Consider the following 18,928-nt stretch of genomic DNA (forward strand, 5'->3'; position numbering starts at 1 on the left):
GCTTTTAATGGTGTACATCACACAAGGGCAGGGGATGGATGTTCCTCTTCCTTCTGGTGGTGTACTTGACACTGCTTATTTTTCTCCAGCTCCAGCCAGGGAGGTTTGGGATTGTCTTCCCACAGTGTCCCATCTTAATCAGCCTGAAAAGGTGATTCTCTGGGGCCCTGAAATCTTTCCTGGGGCCCTGCTCCTGGTGCACACCAGAACAAAAACTTTGGTACTTTAAATATGTGGGCTTACAACCTCCCCTAGCTTCTAATAGATGGAATGTGGTTGCAGTCTCAGTGTTTATTTAGGTTTCAAGAAGAAAGAACCCCAAAAAGAAAAAAAAATCTATCCAAATAATAAAACAATTTCTTCTGATGACTTTTTGATGACATTATTTTGGTGGCTAGACACTTGACTTTACAATATGTAAATACTCATTTATTTTCCCATATGAGGAGAAAATTCAAGTCAAATAAATTTGAGTCCCAGTACTTCCATTTCTCACCTTTTCAAAATTCCCTATTATTTTTGCAGCTAAGTAATGTATTTGACTAAACATTCTTTTTTTCCCATTAATGACCTTGGGTAAACACAATAATTTAAGAAATACAGGTGAAAAGTAACTTCTCTGCATGGTGATCCTAGCACAGAACAACTCTTTTATCACTCGTGGTCTGTCTATAAAATCTCAGTCAACCAGACCCTTTCAAAGCAACACTTCTGAGGATTTCCATCAGCTCCGACCCAATTTTTATCCAAGTTTTATCAAAACCCCTCTTCATGTTGTTAGAGCAGTGTTTTAGTAGCCAGACAGCAGCCTGGCTGAAACAGGACTGTGCAAGTATGTAAACACAGGTCCAAATTCTGCCACTGGGTATGCAAAGGTTTGTGTTTGTGGGCTCAGTCTGCTCAATGCTCTGCTTCAGAGATACTCGTGCACTTTGATCCTGTTGACTTCAGTGAGAACGAGTATCTCCTTTGTGTAAGATTAACAGTTTTCCTCAGTTGTGGTGGGTGTTGATACGTCCTGACCTTGGAGTATTTATTTAGCAAGTCCTTTTGGGAAGAGGAGAGATTTTGGAGTCTTTCTCTGTTCTTTGTAAGGAGGAGCAGTAGTTCCCCTCTCAGGGTAATATGGAGGACTGTGGTGTAGTCTTAGGACAGGAATTAGTGCTTGCTTTGGTTCCTTTAAGGGTCCCAATACAGGATAGTAAACCAGAGAAAATCCTAAAGAAGGATGACACCATATGTTTTCCCTCATAAGAAGAAACATATTAGTCAGAAGTGCTAATGTCATCTCCTAAGCTCTGTTATCTCAGGATGAGATGACTTGAAAAAAGCATCAGCTGGGAGAAAGCTGGTTCCCAGCTACAGCTGATATGAATTAGCACAGCCCTGGCAGGAGCCTATAGGAAGCCTATAGGAAGGCTAGGAGCCAGGGGGCTGTGGGTTTTATGCAGCTGGCAGGAGAGGATTTAATGCTGCTGGGTCTGCAAGGGGTGGTGGGGTTGGTTGGGCCAGATTGGCTTTGGTTAGTGCTAGGAAGCTTCTAGGCCTTGAGGGCTGTGCTGATAGGTACAACTTTTGGGGTGTTAGAGCTCTCTGGACTAGGGGCAAAATGTTGTATGTGGGTGTAAGCAGAAATGGCAGCTCTAGAAAGTTTGTAAAAGAAAAAAATATATATAGGTGAGAAGAGTTAGGTGCTATCTTCTGATGGATGTCATTCCTTTGTTAGGGCAGACTGGCATGACTGTGCAAAGCCATCTGGGGCTATGAGGTAAGTGGAAAACTGACTGGCTCTGGTGGAGACTGGTAAGAGAGGGGAGCAAATGCTTTCCTGAAAAGGAGGGGGGGTAAAAATATTGGGCATCTAACAATTTTGAGACAGAGCTGGGAAATACAAAGCACAAGGAAGTAAATCAGTAAAATGAAGCCTGAAGTCATTTGCTAGGACTTCTCAAAGGCACCTGGATGTCTAGCTCCCATCTCACCATGATGCCTTCAGTAGCTAGGAAATGCTTCAGTAATTCAGACTTGAACAGAGCTGAAGTGAAAAGGGACAGCTGACAAAGCTGTGCTAGAGGCGATTCAGTTTAGTTCAGCAGAGCTGGCTGCTAAAAAAAAATGCCTCTAGCGAGCTCTGTCTTGGCTGTCTCCTCCCCTGGGAGTTGTGTTGCTTGTGCTGGACTTGTTGCATGGTTCCTCCCTTGCTCCTTCCCCTTGGTGTTTGCAGGCTTGGACTTTCCCCCAGAACTGGCTGGTGTTAGTTTGACATCACACCCCTGCAGTGATAAGCATGTGGCTGCTTTCTTTTTGAACTGGAGGTTGTTTAAATACATTGGTGAGACACCGTGTACTGGGAAGCAGCAATAATAAACTTTTGAGGACCCTAGGCTCCTGGCTGGTGCCAGGAGAATGAGTGATGAAGGCTTTTGCCTGCAAGTCCTAGTGTCAGCAGGGCCTCTCCTTTTGGTCCAGTGAGCCTCGGTATGTGGATGCTGGATAAGGTGGCAGCCTTGTACATACATAAAATGACTTGTCCTGTTTCTCCCATCACATGTTCTGGAACACCGGGAACAGAAATCTTCCCTATTTGAAGGTGAGGGGGGGAAAACATGTAGATTTAACGAAAGCGTGAGCTTATTTTTTGTCCAGCCCTTTGTTTGCTTAGCTCAGTTAACACCAGGGAAAACTAAGAGCTATTCAGTTTGGTGCCTGATTCTCAAAAACTATAAATGTGAATTCCCCTTACTGGGAACAAATTCCCCTTATTGAAAATAAGCGTTCCTTACTGGTCTTTTAATGCTTTGCTAACAGATAGACACCTAAGTTGTATGGTACTTCCTAACATTGGATGTTATTCTCCTAGTTTAGTGCGTACAGCTGTCTGGATTGCTGTACAGTACATATTCTTAGCAGCTAAATGCTTAGTGCTGAGGAGTAATCCTCCCTCTTGGAGCCAGCTCCTCTCCCAGTTGGATCTCTAAGCAGGGCCACAAAGCTTTATAGGAACTGGAAGTTGAGACCCATTTATAATGTTCTTATAATTGTTGCTGCATTTCAAGTACGCTATGGCTGTGCTTGAACTGTAAACTGCCTACCCAGGTACCTGCAGGAATTAGGTCTGAGCTCAGCAAAGACTGAATGCTGAAATCCTGTTACTGAGCTGAATTCTGAATTAGAGTACTGCTGCAATTATGGTAGTGACTGTAGTATAGGCATAACACAATTAGACATTCCCCAATATCCCATTAGGCACCTAATACTCTCCAAGTTCTGGTTTTAAGTTGTCTGGGTGCTCTTTGTGTTACAGCTGTGGCGCTTTAAATTCCCCCAAAAGTTTTAAAATAGTTGTAAGTCTTTAAATTCACTGTGTGTTCTCCTAAAGTGAAAAGCCTGTGTATCACAGAAAGGTTAAGGTGGGAAGGAGCATCTGAGGGTCATGTGGTCCAACTCTTTTTCTGGGGGTGCCATAATAGGACCCATCACTCCAGGTGTGACCTCTCCAACCCTAAGTAGAGGTGAAGGATCACTTCTCTTGACCTGCTGCTGATGCTTTGTCTAACGCAGCCAACACTGTTGTTAGCCTTCTTAGCAGTTGAGGGCATGTTGCTGACCGTGTTCAATTTGGTGTCTTCCAGGGCTGCTAGGTCCTCTCCTGCAGAGCTGCTTTCCTGCTAGGTGGTCCCCAAAGGTAGGAGGAATGGGTACTTTGAGGCTGTCTTCTGTGTTCTAGTGTTTTTGTTTTTTTTTTTTTTTTCCCTGGTAACTGGGACACATGCAAAAACATCCTGTATGTGAAGGAAGAACACTAAATGCTCTTCTAGCTACTATGACTTTTGTCATGGTGGTCAGATAGGGTTGTGCAGCCATGGGTAGCCACAAGGTTATGTGAATGTGCCTCTGTGTTGCAATGATGCGGAGGTGCCATATATTGCATGTGGGCGATCTTATCTGAGCACTGAATGCTATCTTTGTTTTGTAGTAAGGGCATTAAACCAGACCTCTTTGAGTATGTCCCATATCTTTACAAAATCTGGTGCCTGTTTTGTAATTCAGTACAGACTTGTGCATGTCTGTTCCACAGCAGAACTGCTATCCAGAAGGATGGCTACTTGGATAGATTTGAGTTGTGTACCAAGGCAAAAGTAAACAAATGCATATACACTTCATCAGATCTGAATTGCTCTGTTAAAATATGGGCCTTTTTTTTTTTTTTTTTTTTTTTTTGAAATGCTACTAAATTGCTACTCTTCTTTAACTTTGTTAACAAAAGTAATTACAATATAATGAGGGAAATTATGTTATTCCTCTAGTTAAATACATCGTTTTGGTTAAATTCCTCTACACGGTTTATACCCTGAACAGCTAAATGTTTAGTCCTTAAAAATAATCTTCCCTCTTGGAGCCAAATGCTTTCCTTTCAACACTGTTTCCTTCATACCAGGGTGAGGGTGGGATTCCCAGCCTTGGGCTGATCTGCAGCTCTAGACTGAAACTAAATACAATGCCCTGGGACCAAGTCCCATCATCTGCAGAAGTTGGGCAAGAGGAAATGTTTCTTGTGTTAGCTCAGCTTGTGGCCACACTGGGAGAATTTGTTTTCACACCAAACAGTTGGCTGACTCTGCTGTTTAGGGAGAGAAGAATGAAGGACTGGTCTCAGAGAAAAGCCCTTACCTTAGCAACAGCCCTTTCCAGAGACACACTGTTATTTTTTGTTAGTAGTGTGTATGCAGCACAATTTGCTTCTGAATTGCATGTGTAAAAACTTCACCAATTTTGCACTTCTGTGTAACAACACTGGAGTTCAGGAAGCTTACTTATGTTTGCTTCTTGTTGCCTTTAAGCCATCAGACAAGTGGGGCACGGCTCATGCTGCATGACTCTCGCCTGGCTTTTATTCCCAGGGCTTTAATTTTGATGGATCAGTGACAGGGGTGGCTCGGGTTGTGAAGCCTGAGGCTATTTGCATAGTGTTGCTCAGCATGCACTTCTGTTTCAGGTTGACCTCCAAATTCAAAGAACAGCATATTTGAAATGCTGGTTTGAAAACACCAAGAACCCTCTTGATATATAGAATTTTTAACCTATTTCTCCAATGTGGCTCAGTGGTATCTTGCTAGGGGACATCTTTGGTTTGTTATTTGACCTCCCATTGTGCAGGGAACTGAGAGCCCTCTTGGGGTCCTGGAGCTGAGCCTGGCACAAATCTAAATGCTGAGCCTGTCTCTGTGTGTGGTAAATAGGACGGTCGCTCTGGGCTTGTAAATCACCACTGGTCAGGAACAGAAGGTGAATGCTCTTGTCATCATTGTGGCAAAGATTGCAAGTGGAGTTTTCACATCCCTCTCTTGAGTGATGAGAGAGGACATCACAGAGATGTTTAGTTTACTTTTTTTTTTTTGTGTGCGTGCATGTTGGTAGACTGTGTGCCTATGAATGTGCTGAGCATGTTCTTCAGCCTTTATGTCCTAAACAATATTGCATCTATGCCAGCCAGAAAGCAGTAGTTTGTGGGACTTTATATCCTTCGTTCAGAGCAGCAACGATTCCTGATTACTTATGTTCCGGGCAAAACATTGGGGTGGGAAAGGTAACATCTGCAGAGGAATGGGTTACTTGCTAATACATGGCTCTTTGTGTGAGGATGGAGAAAAAGGAATAGGATGATTGGAAGAAAGTGACAATACTTTCATTACTATGCATAACACCTCCCTCAGACTCCTGCAGAGTGTGTTTTTTTTTTTTTGTTTGTTTTTAACCTTTCACATAGAAAAAAGATTAATACTGAATTAAAAGAGAAGATGTATAGTGAGTAGAGACTTTTTTTTTTTTTTTTTTTTTTTTCAGATTTTCCCAGAATTATCCCACCTTGTTAGAGATGATAGAAGAGCTTCTGGGTCTAATTCTAGCATGTAACTTCCAGTAGCTACTTTCCACTTACTTGCTATTTTAGACTATCTTGTTGATGACTGATGGACAGCATAACTGCTCCCAAATTCTAGACAACATCCTCAAAGAAGAAAACAATCCTGCCTTGTAAAACCCACTCTGAGTTGACCATGGTTCTTGAGGTCTGGCATACTGAACCACAGCTCAATGCCAAGGTACTGGCCTTCAGCATAATGACTTAAAAGAAAAACCTACGTAGTCAAGAGTAGCCAGGAGCCATACATATGGAAGCCGGCAAATAGTTACTGCTGTGCTTCTTCCAGGCAGGTAAAATGCTTCTGAATGGCAAAACATCTCTCTTGAGATGCTCTGAGTTGAATGCAGGTTCTGCAGACTTGTCTGTTTTTCCCTTTTAGGGTTGTGTTATTTTTTTTTCTAGTTGGTATGTGTTCAATTGCTTTTATTTCTCTTCTGAAGTCCCCTCAAGAAGACCACAAAATACTGTGTTGTAAGAAAAGGTAGGTTAAGTTGGTAGTTAACATTAAATGCCTGCTGTTTGATATAATTGAGCTTATTGCCTAATCTGCATGTATGCAGGTTTTAGAGAAGAGGGTTTGTGAAGGCTGAGGGGAATAAAATGAAGGCCTCCCTGTAAATAAGGCTTAGCTTTGTTTTGGCTGAGGAGAAAAAAAATGTGGAAAATATTTCTGCTCTTCAATCATTGTCTTAGCTTATCTTGTCCATCTTTTTTTTTTTTTTTTTTTTTCTTTCTCCTCATTGCAACGGTGTCACCTGAAGCAAGTATTTTCTGAGTAAATCCATGTTTTGCCAGTGGCTGACAGAATAAGGCAGAGCCTGGAATGCCAGTGGCATGTGGCCAGTTCTTTGGTAGCACTGGTGGCTGAACATCTCCTGGCAGGCTTGGGTCTTGCTGCAGCACAGCAGAGTAGCTCCCTGAGAGAGCAGCGTGCTTTTGTAAAAACAATAGTCCTTTTAGGGATGTGTAGAAAGAGTCTATATTTAAGCTAGCATCTAACACTGGAATAACTTTAGGCTTTCTGGGCACCTATTTGCCTACTCTGTTCTGCAGGCTCAATAGCTTGGAAATCTAGCCTAGAGTATCCTGAACTCTGCCCTGGCTAAGAGAAGCCAAAGACAGCACTACAGTGTTCATTTTCTGTATATTTCTAAACTTAACCAAATAAAACTCAAGCTAGATAGATCATCAGTTCACTGGCTTACAGCAAAATGTAATAAACTGAATAACTGTAGGCTTTAATATAATCTCACACAATTGTATTACTGCCCAATTACTTTTTTGACCTCTTTAGAGACATGCTTTCCTTAAAAAAAAAAAAAAAAAAGCACATGGTCTGCAGTTCTGACTGTCCTCTCAGCATCTTCTGTGTTTAGCAAATCAATAGATAAACTGGAGTATCGCTTCTTTTCAGTCTCGTGTTTGTGGGAGCATGGCAATGCGCAAGGCGCTGTGTGTGTTGGAGCTCCTCTAATTGATGGCTACTCATGCTCCCTCAGTTTCTCAGATCCTAGAGTACTCAGGACAACTATTTATTTTCTTGAAATTGTTAAACAAATAAGGCAATTATCCTACTGTCAGTGTCTGAGCTTCTTGAAGTCAGTAGGCTTTTCCTCCTGATAATAAAAGTTACTTATCTAATTGTATCACCTCCTTTAATAGTAAATCCAGTCAGCAGTGTTGCAGGTACCTTCACTGGCTTTAAACAAGTGTAGTGGGATGTTCTTTGGCTATGATTTAGGAAATGACTTCAGCATCCTCCTAGTTGTTTTCCTTCATATAAATTTTTGGGTGAATCAGTGCTTGGAAGGGAGAGACTTTGAGGCTGCAGCTGATGCTGGAGAGAGAGAGCCTGGAAAGGACACTGAAGAGTTTTAAACTCCAACTGGTAAGAAGTATGTTGTAGCATCTTAGACAGTCATTCATCCTCTGCAGTCTAACAATCTTTTAAGTCCTTCTATTATGCTTGTAGGAATATGGTCTCATTTTGTGCAACTGAACAAGGGGCTATGAAGAGGAAATGCAGGTAGCTTATATGGCATCCTACTTTAACATCCCAAGAGTAAAATGCTCATACAACAACTTAAAGGTGTCTGGGATCAGACTTGCTGTGATGAATACCTACTAATCTTGCTGAAGTTATTGTACTGTGAAAGCAGAAAAGGGGTGAGGGGAAACAGCAGCTTGCTGAATCACACCTGGGAAAAAGCAAACAAACAAAAAAAAAACAAAAACAAACAGAAACCAACTGTATAAAGATGAGTAGAAACCACAATGCAAAGTCTAGAAGTCTGAGAACTGCCATGTGGTGTGAGAGCTGTCATATCTCAAATACTGTTTTCTGATGAAAACTTGTCTCCTAAAGTCAAGTTCCAGAATGTTCTAGACAGTTTTAAAATTGTAATGGAGTGAGAACTTTTTAAACTAAGAGGAATATTTAAATAATCCTATGCTGTCTTGCATGGGATAATGCTTTTTTTTGGGGGTGGGAGTGAGATAGGGAGTAGGGAGGGAGGTCAGTGGGTATATAACAGCACTCTTTCATTTACAAAATGAGGGAACAACTACTACATAAGGTTTTAGTGGTGTTTCTCTACCTGTATGTGAAAGGAGAGATTAGACAGGAAAACCAGACGTGGATGTGGTCCTTCTAGACTAAAGCTGTTGTAAGTGAGATGCTGAAGATGAGAGCAAGGCATGAGGGCTGTGAATATCCCTTCTGGTTTTAGCACTTTCCCTAATGAGTAATAATTGAAGGGGCAAAATTTGGGGTGTAAAAACACTTTGCATCTCTTAAAATGGCATGCCCCAAAACTTGCTCATTTTTCCTAGCTATGAGCTCTTACAGTATAGTGGAGAAAAAAAGAGATTTAAAAAGAAATCAGTAGGGATGATTGCAGTGAAAGAGAAATATTGAATGTAGTTTGGAACTGGGAGGAACCTTTGTTTTGCAGATTATTTTCTGGCTTTCAGCCTGATCCAGGAAACCACTTCTATCAAGGGAATGAAAGATTAAAGCCAGAAATTTAATTGCTTAAGAAAAAAGATTTACTGCCCATGAGGTTCACTGGAATCTAAAATAAGGTCTATTCTGTAGTGTACGCTACATCTCAACCATGCTGAAAACTATTGCAGAGAAAAAGAAATCTTTGCATCTCCAAGAGCAGGCTTCTAGCTGCACCACAAGAAAGTGATTTCTCAATACCACTGGAATGTGGTTTCAAGTACAGAATTTCTGCTTACAATATTCTCCTGTCATCTGTTGAATTTAAATAATGAAATTAAAGGAGGAAATATTTTGTTATTATAGATCAAATAAATTAAGTACCAGTTAGATGAATAGCTTGTTGAGTTATCCATAAGACACTTTATTTTTCTTCTTGTCTCATTCATACAAAGTAGTATAAATGTTGCTCTTCTGGCTATTAGCATGTGATGCAACGCATACCATGTCTCCGTAGGGTAGTGCCAAAAAGATAGCTGCTCTAGAGAAAAGTGGCACAGCCAAGAGGCTTTAGAAATGCCAATTCAGTATTTTATGAGCTGTGCTCTTATTACTGTGACTCTTAGGAAAAAAGAAAGGGGGAGGAGGAGGGGAAACTGATGTGGATTTAGCCATTGCAGGAAAAAAGCCTATCCCAGTATGCAGTAACTACATGTGTTAATCTTTGTACTGCGAGTGAAGAAGTTACCTTGCTATGCAACATCAGCCTAGCATAGTGAGGATTTTGTTTACCCAAAGGGCAGTATCAAAGGCAATGGAGTAAAACTCCTGACTTGTTCTGTGGTTTACTAATTGTTTTTTGCATCACCAAAACAACCAGAGCCTCTGGCAGAAACCATGTTCGCTTGAGGCTTTTGGTGTAATAGAGGGCACAGATGGAAGCTGGAAAGGAAAACTGGGGCATAGAGCAACAATGTGGGTGCTTGTGTTGTTCAGTAGTCTGAAGATCAACTTAGCACTAAAAAGTGAGTGTCTGTACTCCCAGTTCAAAACTGTATGACCTCAGCTACGTTGCATCCACCTGAAGGAAAAGGGGAAGGGTCTGTGCTCAGAGATGTTTCTGCTCCCATGCCCGTGGTTTGATCCTGTTGGGGGGTGAGGAGGGAAGCAGTGCTGAGGAGAACCCCCATATACCTTTAATCAATGGAGAACATCATCCTAAGGATGGTGTCCTGCATTTTGGAGTGTAGTCCACTTCTCTTGCTGTAGTGCAATTGCAAACATCTGTTTGGTCACAGTCTTTACTGGAAGTGGGAAACTAGTGAAAAACCTGAAATTGGTACCAAGCCAAAGCATCTGTTTTGCTTCCACATGTCAAACACCCATAATACCTTTAAAGCTATCTGTAGACGTGTAAAATACAAAAATATACTAAGTGATATACCCAGGAAAGCGGTTGCCAAGAAATAATGACAGTAATTATTTTCACTTGCTCTTTCTTTTTATTGGCATCCCCACATCTGTGAGCCTGGAGACAAGTCAGACCTAGAAAATGTGTTGGAATTTGAATTTCAGATTAACCACCTTCTCAGCAGCCCTCTAGCAACGGGTTGGCTCCAATAGCTGATATAAATTGTGGTTTTGCTATGGACCACACGAGTCAGGAGCTGCAGCAGAAGTTACCTTCCTGAAATTAACTTTAGAGTAAGACTTCCCTGGATGGGAAGATGGAGGACTATGATCCAATTTTAAAATCTAGCGTAAGAGAAAAATATTCTTGAAGTATGCTTACTTGCCAAATCTGTTTCAGTATTCATTAGCGCAAGCAGTTGCTTCCTCCCTTCTCCCAACTCAGCCAGACAAGCTCATCTGCTTTGTAATTAAGTCTGGTGGCTGAAAAAAATCTACTCATCTCACCAGTTTAGTGTTTCATGCTTAAATCTGAAAAGAGCAAAAACATCTGTGTTGCATTCTATGGGTATCCTCACATATCCTGAACAGAAAAGTAGTATGTTGGATAAGCTGGCATCTGAAGGCTTAAAGACTTCTGATTAGTGCTATGAAAGATATAGCATGGCATTTTGTGGCAATTTTCACAGAGCATATTTACTTCTGGGCTGCATTTTCCTTCCTTTCTTCTTTTGAAACTTTTTTTTTTTTATATTGTTATGATGTAACTAGAGACTAGTCTAATTTTTTAATATGCATAGACTTTATGCCTACAAGTAGAGCTTGGGCATTTAAGTTAAAGAATCATATTCTTGAGATGATGTTTTTCTGCAGCCTGTTAGTCCTTTCACCAAGAGTAAGGTGGTATCTGAAGCATCCTTCTGAAGTTGTAATGAGGACCAGTATAACTGCAAGGTGGTCTTCTGTGCCTTCTAAATCACTTTGCTTTTTATGTAGCAGAGGAGTAGCAGGGTCCTTTGCTGTGCATGTCATGTGAAGATGCTGGTGTGATTTTTGTTGGGATCCATGGTAAAATGTCATACCGCCCTCAGAAGCACTTGGTAAAAACAGGAGCAAAGAGCACCTCAAAATGACTCCACATGCAAGGTGCATACAAAGCTATCTGGGGTATGGTAGCAATGTCTCAGTGCTGCAGCATACTGCTCCTAGCTTCTCTGCAGTCTGTTCGTGCTGGGAGATGTGTAGTTTCTTGATGTATTCAAGAAAATCAGTTTCCTGGCCCCTCCTCCCTGCCTAAAAACATGTATTCCCCAGCACTTTTGTAAGTGTAATCACAGAATTTCTAGGTTGGAAGAGACCTCAAGATCATCGAGTCCAACCTCTAACCTAACACTAACAGTCCCCACTAAACCATATCCCTAAGCTCTACATCTAAACGTCTTTTGAAGACTTCCAGGGATGGTGACTCCACCACCTCCCTGGGCAGCCTGTTCCAATGCCTCACAACCCTTTCAGTAAAGAAGCTCTTCCTAACATCTAACCTAAAACTCCCCTGGCGCAACTTTAGCCCGTTCCCCCTCGTCCTGTCATCTTGCCCTTTGCATTGTCAAGTGAAAGCATTGCATCCTCCAACGAAGTCCCATTGGGTTTATAGTCACTGTAAGGGTAGTACTTTAGTAGGTAACCTTGGTTACCTACTAAAAGTACTAAATTAGTAGGTAACCTACTAAATTAGTAGGTAACCTTGGTTACCTACTAAGGGGATGTTTGGACCAGATGATTTTGGAGGCCTTTTCCAACCTTAATGATTCTATGATACTCTCAGTGTTGTAATAATACATCATTCCTGGTATAAAGAACAAGGTAATCAAATTAACAGGAGGAAAACATCAGCACAGAGTAGTCAATGAAGATCAAGCCAAGTCTACCAATGCTTACTCTGGTGGCATGGTCACTGTGATTGATGAGAGTTGCAAGGATACTTACCAGCAGGTACCAAAAATAAGTTTTAAAAAGAAGGCCTTTAAATGTGTCATGTGAAAAGTCTCCTGATTTTCCATAGAATTAAAATAACATGCAGCTGACACCTTTACTTAAGACCCGATAGACTGGGTGTCTGCTAAGTCCCACCTTTGCTGACATATCTTTAAAGAAGCCACAAAGGTTTCCCACTGTTTGATCTACTACTGAAATGAAAACTTACTACCTTGCTGGTAGCACCTATGTGGGTGCAAGCCTGGCCAAAAGCAGCTCTGAGAGAAAAATAATGAAAAATTAGCAGGATTTTCCTTTTGACATGCTATATCAAAGTGGTTGGTTTTTACACTGGAGGAAGTAAACACTACTGAAATGTCAGCCTTTGCAGGGAATGGAAATGCTGACTGATCTGTGGCAATGTTTTGGGAGACAGTGATACCACATAGGCCCTAAAACAGGCTTCAGCCAGATACACACTCACGCTTCCCTTTGGAGGAGAGACCATTGCTTTCTTAAACCTTCACAGACAGAAGGTTTTAAGGCTTTCCCAAAGACCTTCCCTTTTTTGGGCTCTTACCAGAGAGGTTTCTTAAGGCTGGAGGATGCAAAGGGGACTATCATAGTTCTTGGTTGTCTTTAAATCACGGCTTGCAGTCATCAGCAGTCCTCTGTAGAAAATGTTAGGAGCAGTGCTGACCACTGCTGTGAGAAATGCCTGTGATGACTGTCCAGCTGTCATTATGCAGCACCTGCAAGATGCACGGATAGGGGAGACTGGGGAGTTGTTTGGACAGTCTGAGGCATGAAGAAGAGATTTTCTAAGAGCAGATAAAATCGAAGGGCTTGACTTCCCAGCCCCATATGTTTTTACTTATACCTGTGCAGTATGTATGTTTTGTTTTTTTTTTTTTTAAATAAAATTTGTAATACCTTACTTTGACCACTGTTTAATCAACCCAATCTTTACAAAGCAAAAAGGAAACAGGCCTTACATAGGAACTAGAACAAAGCTAAGGAAATTGCTTTTAGGTGGCTCACTTATGGAATCTAGCTGTAGCACTGTGAGGTTCAATATATTGAATATCTTATTTGCTAACAGTGCTCTCTTACTATCTGTGGTATTGCTTCTAGCTTGTGTAGTTGATTAGACACTTGTTGCTTCTACCCTTTTAGTGAGGAACAAGGGTGGGGGGAGGACAGCTAAAACAAGAAGCCTTCCTGCTCTTTGAGTATATGTCACCTGGCATCCTCTGATCAGCCCAAAATGGACATCAGAGGTGGGCAGGTGGAAAGCTGTCACAGATCTGAACACAGTAGGGGAAACTGGAGCAGCTTCTGCATTTCAGAAAGAACATTTTTTTTTTCATGAAAACCATCCCTGGCCTAAGTGTGAACTAAAAGGGAGCTGCCATCTGGACTGTGATGTGCTAATCTCTTGCTGTCTGAAGTTCTGCTTGTAGAGTAGCTGATGTTACCAGCTAAGGCCCCATTGAGCTCAAGTGGAACAAGATAGCACCCAAGAGACAGATGTAACATGAGAAACCTTTCCTATACAAAGTTCTGGATATCAATGCCTTGCAGATGCTGTGAAAGAATTATGCACAAGGCTGTAGATGGAAAAGCAGAATGATCATGATGTAAATACTGCTGGACTGAAAAGCCTTACCTATAACAACAACAACAAAAAGGCACAGTCAATGTTGCCAACCTGAGCTAGACAGCTCTTGAGTAGAGGAGAGCTGTGAGATGAACACCTGGCTAGAAGAAAAAGCTTCCAACAAGATGACTGTTGGCTGAGCTCCAGCATGGAGATAAAGGCTATAAATCAGGAAACTTCCTTGCTAATATGAGCTCCTGGTTAGGGCCTCAGTGGTGTTTGTCTTCCTGGATCATGCAAGGATAGTTGATCTCTGGGTAGGTGGTCTGAAACTCTTATTGTTCCTCTGACTCCAGTTGCCTTCAACCTCCTGACAAGCAAATTGGGGATTTATGTTGGGAGAGTGGCTCAAAATCTCTGTTAAACCAGTGGGAAAGCTTTCCTAGGTGCATAATCTTCCAAGTAACAAAGTGTGGATATTTGGTGGTGAGGCGTCCTGACTGTAGCTTGGGATGCGTCTGTGTTTCCCAGCCCCGTGGCCCCAGGCCATGTCCACCATGTTACAGGACCTTGTTTGTCCTTCCTTGTCTCTGTAGGAACATCCATCAGAGCTGCTCTCCTGTGGCACCACTCAAAGGCCTCTTGGGCACTGAAGAAAAAGGGATGTGCTGCACCAGTGATGCCTCCGTTCCCCATCCCCTCTTAAGGGTTTCAACTAGTATCTGCTGTGTTCCTGCTCTCGTCTTACACTGATGCACTGAAGGGAAAGGGTGAAATCTAGATGTCCTGCTGTGGCTGCTTTCTCAGCAGGACCTGTTCTTTGGACTATTCTATTTTAAATGGCAAAGACATGTAGAAGACATGTAGAAATGTGTAGTTGAATCACAAATAGGCAAAGGGTGAGTAGACAGCTTGCACACAGGACTGGGGCTTTATAGGTCAACACCCTGGCTTGGAGACTCTGCTTAGCTTTGGAAAAGTAAAATCTTTACAGTATATCCACATACGCTCTGTAAACACAAGTATGCATTCACAAAAATATGAAAGTATGCACCATCATCAAAACCAACCTTGTACAAATATACATCATACCAGTACTTAGATATTTTTCACCTATGCTGTTTGCAGGATGAATAGGCTTTTGCAAGACTGACTACATTTCCATTCTGGATGATTGGTGTGTTCTTTCTTAGGAAGGAAATGATTAATCTCCAATCAAGCAGTGGTGTCCATGTGCTTCAGAGCCTGGTACCTGAAACTAGGGAGAAACGAAGTGCAAATCTTCAGCTCACATCCACTGATAGAAGACAATCAAATATCCAGAGGAAAAAGCTAAGCAAGCCCTTCCATTTCTACTGAATCTTATGAAATTTTTGCTAGATTCCATAGGACCATGACCAAAAAAATCATTTTTACAGTGGAAGACTTTTACCTTTAATGCTTCATTTAATATTTTTTAAATATCCTTATTTCTTAGGCTTTCCACATTCACTTCTTTTCTTCTAAGAAGTATTCTGAAAGATATGCATGGCTATGCTAAGATTTCCTGCCCTACAGGAGGAAAGACTGTGTGAGTTTGCAACTTCAGTTTTTACAGTCACTCTGACTGTTAACAAAAGTGGTTAAAATAGCTGCATGGAAATATTAAGTTTTCAAGTATGGTGAAGGCAGATGAGGATTTATTCTTCTTTCTCCTATGTGGAAATTGGGCACAAAGTTTATAGAGGTAACTGCAGTTCTGGGAAAATGATAGTTTTCTTTAATGGCACAGTTCCCACCCACAGGCAAACAAAAGAGAAACCATAATGATTTATCTGCAAACAGGATGCAAGCAATCTGCATTGTTTCCATGAGTTAGTCAGCTAAAATACTCCTAGCAAATCCTATCCCTTTATCACCCTAATCCTCTGAGTCTGGAAGGAAAATGCAGAAGCACGCTCCAAATGGAGAAGCACCCTTAGCCCCTCTCCTTCTTAATAACAGGCTTTTCAACATTGCATTGTCTCAGGGCATTATTTGACTTAACATTTGAGTTCTCATTAGTATATGCAGAACAGACAATTCAATTTACCAGCTCTAGGATCTTGGCTGACAATTATGCCTTGACAAAAAAAAATGGTTTGGCTTTGTGCATGTGTGTGCGGAGTCTTCCTACCACTGTACTCCCAGGGTGTCACTCGGTTGGTCTTTGTTCTGGAAATACTGATTTTTTTGAATCTGGGAAATTAAACCACCAGGGCAGTGTGTTGTCTCAAGTCACAGGCTGTACATCTGGAACACAATCTTTTTTTTTTTTTTTTTTTGGTAGAGTGCAGCAGTGTAAACTGTATTCTTGCTCACTCATTTGCTTTACTAGTTGCATGTACATGTATCTGGTGCTCTTCTCACCAAAAAAAGGCACAAGAATCGAAATTATGGGATACTGTTTATCAGCAACTAACTTACTATATTTGCACCCTGGGACACAAAACTCTTGTGTGTCTTCAGCAAAATGCAGCACTGCAGCTCAGTGCTTGGTATATTATCACACCTCAGGTCTGGTGGGCAGGCATGGGAAAGCTTTTGAGAGGAACAAGCACCAAGGCAGAGGCTCCTTCATGCTAAACTTTGGCCTGGGATCCTGCAGGAGGATAAGCAAAAAGCAAGACTGGTGCACTGTGTGGGGGTTTTGCAGAGAGAGTTATCAGTCAACAGCTGTAAGCCCAGACTCCTTGCAGCTGATAACAGATCTGCTCATTCAGCCTAACCACTCATGCATGGAAAATCAAAGAAGATTAGGATCTGTTTAGAGACAGACAGGAGAAAAAAAAAAGCCTCCAGACTACCAGTAAACTCAAGACAGCCTGTGTAGGATAGGAAGATTCATGGTCTGCTATTGTTCTGTGACATAAAGTCCACTCACCTCTTGTAGCATGAAACTAGAAATATCTGTATTTGGGTGTCATGATTTGAATTCTAAGTCAGTAGCGGTTAATAGAAGTGTTGATGTTTCTTGACCTGTAGTTATTTGGGACTACAGATTCCCTTCAAACTGGGGAAGGATGCAATTCCAACATACCTTTCTTTGGTTGACAATGCTCTCAGTCACAATATTGCAAATACAAGGAAGCTCCCTAGTCTATAAACCTACAAGCAGCAATACAACTGTGCACATAAGACTTCATGGGATATATGTTTTTTAAAATGGATTTATGCATTTATTGTCTAAATTATTAAAGATGTATGATTCAGCCTGGCTTTCTTTTGGCTACCAAGTTCACCTATGCTTAGAGGTATATTGATGCAAAATCTGGCTGCAGCTGCTGAGCGGTGAGGGTGTTTCACAGGAGCCAAAAGCCTCAAAAAGCTCTTTCTGCGAGAAAGATTTTCTGCGATGTCATACCCACATCCTAAACATGAGCCTTACAGAGCCTCCTCCACCTGATTAACTCCCTGTTTAGAGAAGTCTCTCAACAGCATCCTTATGCTGGAGTTTAGTATCTCCTGGCCTGGAAGTTTATAAAGTCCAGAGAGCACTTTCTGGCTGAAGGGCACTAACAATGTAAATGCAGCATGAGTCATTATCGTTATGGTCCTTTCATGTTCTTACTGAAATCACTGATGCACCTTCTACGTCCAGCTGACCCAGCAGTATTTCTTGCATTATAGGATTCTGATTCCACTTCCATTGTTAATGTTCATTACTTTCTTGGAGAGCTGCAATTTCATTATTAATACATCAGTGTAACAGAGCACCAGACTACATAAATGCATTTCTGAGCATTAGTTAAATATCAGTTTTAAGAATAAAATAGGCTTCCTCTGCCAACTGTGTGCTTCTTGTACAAATGCTTTATGGCTACAATTGCAAAAGTACATGGGAAAGGCTTTTATTGTCTTCAGAAAATATAGCAAGGTAAATATTTGCTTGCTCTCTCCTATTGCTGAGGAAGATCAGCATTGCAAGTTTGAAAAGTGGTCATGATGGCTGCTTGAATCCATCCAATAATAATACTAGGAAATTTTGAACAATGCTTGATGTAGCCTTTCTGTGAGAACAAAAGGGTGAGATCCTAATTTCTGATACCTTTCAGTTGTGTGACCTATGGCTACAGTCTGGTCAACTCGGACTCCAGTGGTCTTAGTGGCACTGTCTGAGGAGCTGATGTTGGAGCAAGGAAAGCTCACCCATTCCCCTGTCACTGATGTCCACAGCCAAGCAGTGAGTGAGATGAGAGTAGGGTGATGGCCCACTGTAGGCCAAGTGGCCCCAATTTTGGCGTCAAAGCTGGGCCAATAGCTGATGTGGTCAGTAGGGCTCTGTTGCTATACGTGGATTCCTGGTGCCCTTTGTTTCACTCCATTTGGATCACGGACCACATCTCTAGCTGGGGTTACAGCATCTCACCTCTTGAAACACAGTGGAAGGACTGGACTGCTTCAGAGAAAAGCTCTGGTGCTATAGTGCTCCCACTTCACCCTGTGCTTTCATGGTTTTGCCTTCTAATTAAACTCTGGGGGGTTATTCAGAGATACTTTGAGCAGGAGTCCTCTCAGTCCAGCCAGGAAAGCTTTGATGCCTGTACTGCTGTGCTCGTTCATTTTAGCACGTTGTTTCAGGACCTCTTTAAAATGCAAGCTAGTTATGCTATCTTCTTCGTAGATATTTGTGAGACTCAATACTTTTGGATTGAATTATTTTATGCATTAAACCTTAGGCTGGTGGAACTGAAGTGCTGAGGTCCTTTTTTAATCAGAGGCACCAGATTAACTCGCTTTTAGTCTTTCAGAAACTCACTTACTCTTAATGAGTTTACCGTGATATAGGTCCACAAATTTCCTGTCTAGCTTCTTTTGGCACTCTCAGATAAAAATGCCATCTGGGAAGGAGATTTATTGGTTTTGAGATGATGTCCCTGCCTTATCACCTTGTTTTGCTGGCCCTGAGCTCATCCCAAGATAGTGGTACTTACCTAGACAGCATCAGTTTCTGTCAGACACAAATTGTGGAAAAATTAGTTTAAAATACCTTGACCTTTCTACCCCAGTAAGATAGGACTTTTTTTTTTTTTCTATAGTAAAACCTCTTGCTAATGTA

At 41.6% G+C, this 18,928-nt stretch overlaps 1 long non-coding RNA gene across 3 annotated transcripts in view; it reads left to right on the plus strand.

Annotated features, from left to right (window-relative positions):
- The first annotated feature begins 1,462 nt into the window (after positions 1-1,462).
- LOC106015327 (uncharacterized) overlaps positions 1,463-18,928 on the plus strand; it is a 48,692-nt gene continuing 31,226 nt past the window's right edge. For all 3 annotated transcript variants that reach the window (XR_011806817.1, XR_011806818.1, XR_001187276.4), the window contains exons 1-3: positions 1,463-1,566; positions 1,727-1,768; positions 3,633-3,685. This is a non-coding gene — a long non-coding RNA (uncharacterized lncRNA). The remainder of the gene's footprint in view (positions 1,567-1,726; positions 1,769-3,632; positions 3,686-18,928) is intronic.

This window comes from Anas platyrhynchos, chromosome 2 (genome assembly GCF_047663525.1).
Source record: "Anas platyrhynchos isolate ZD024472 breed Pekin duck chromosome 2, IASCAAS_PekinDuck_T2T, whole genome shotgun sequence".
Lineage (NCBI taxonomy): Eukaryota > Metazoa > Chordata > Aves > Anseriformes > Anatidae > Anas > Anas platyrhynchos.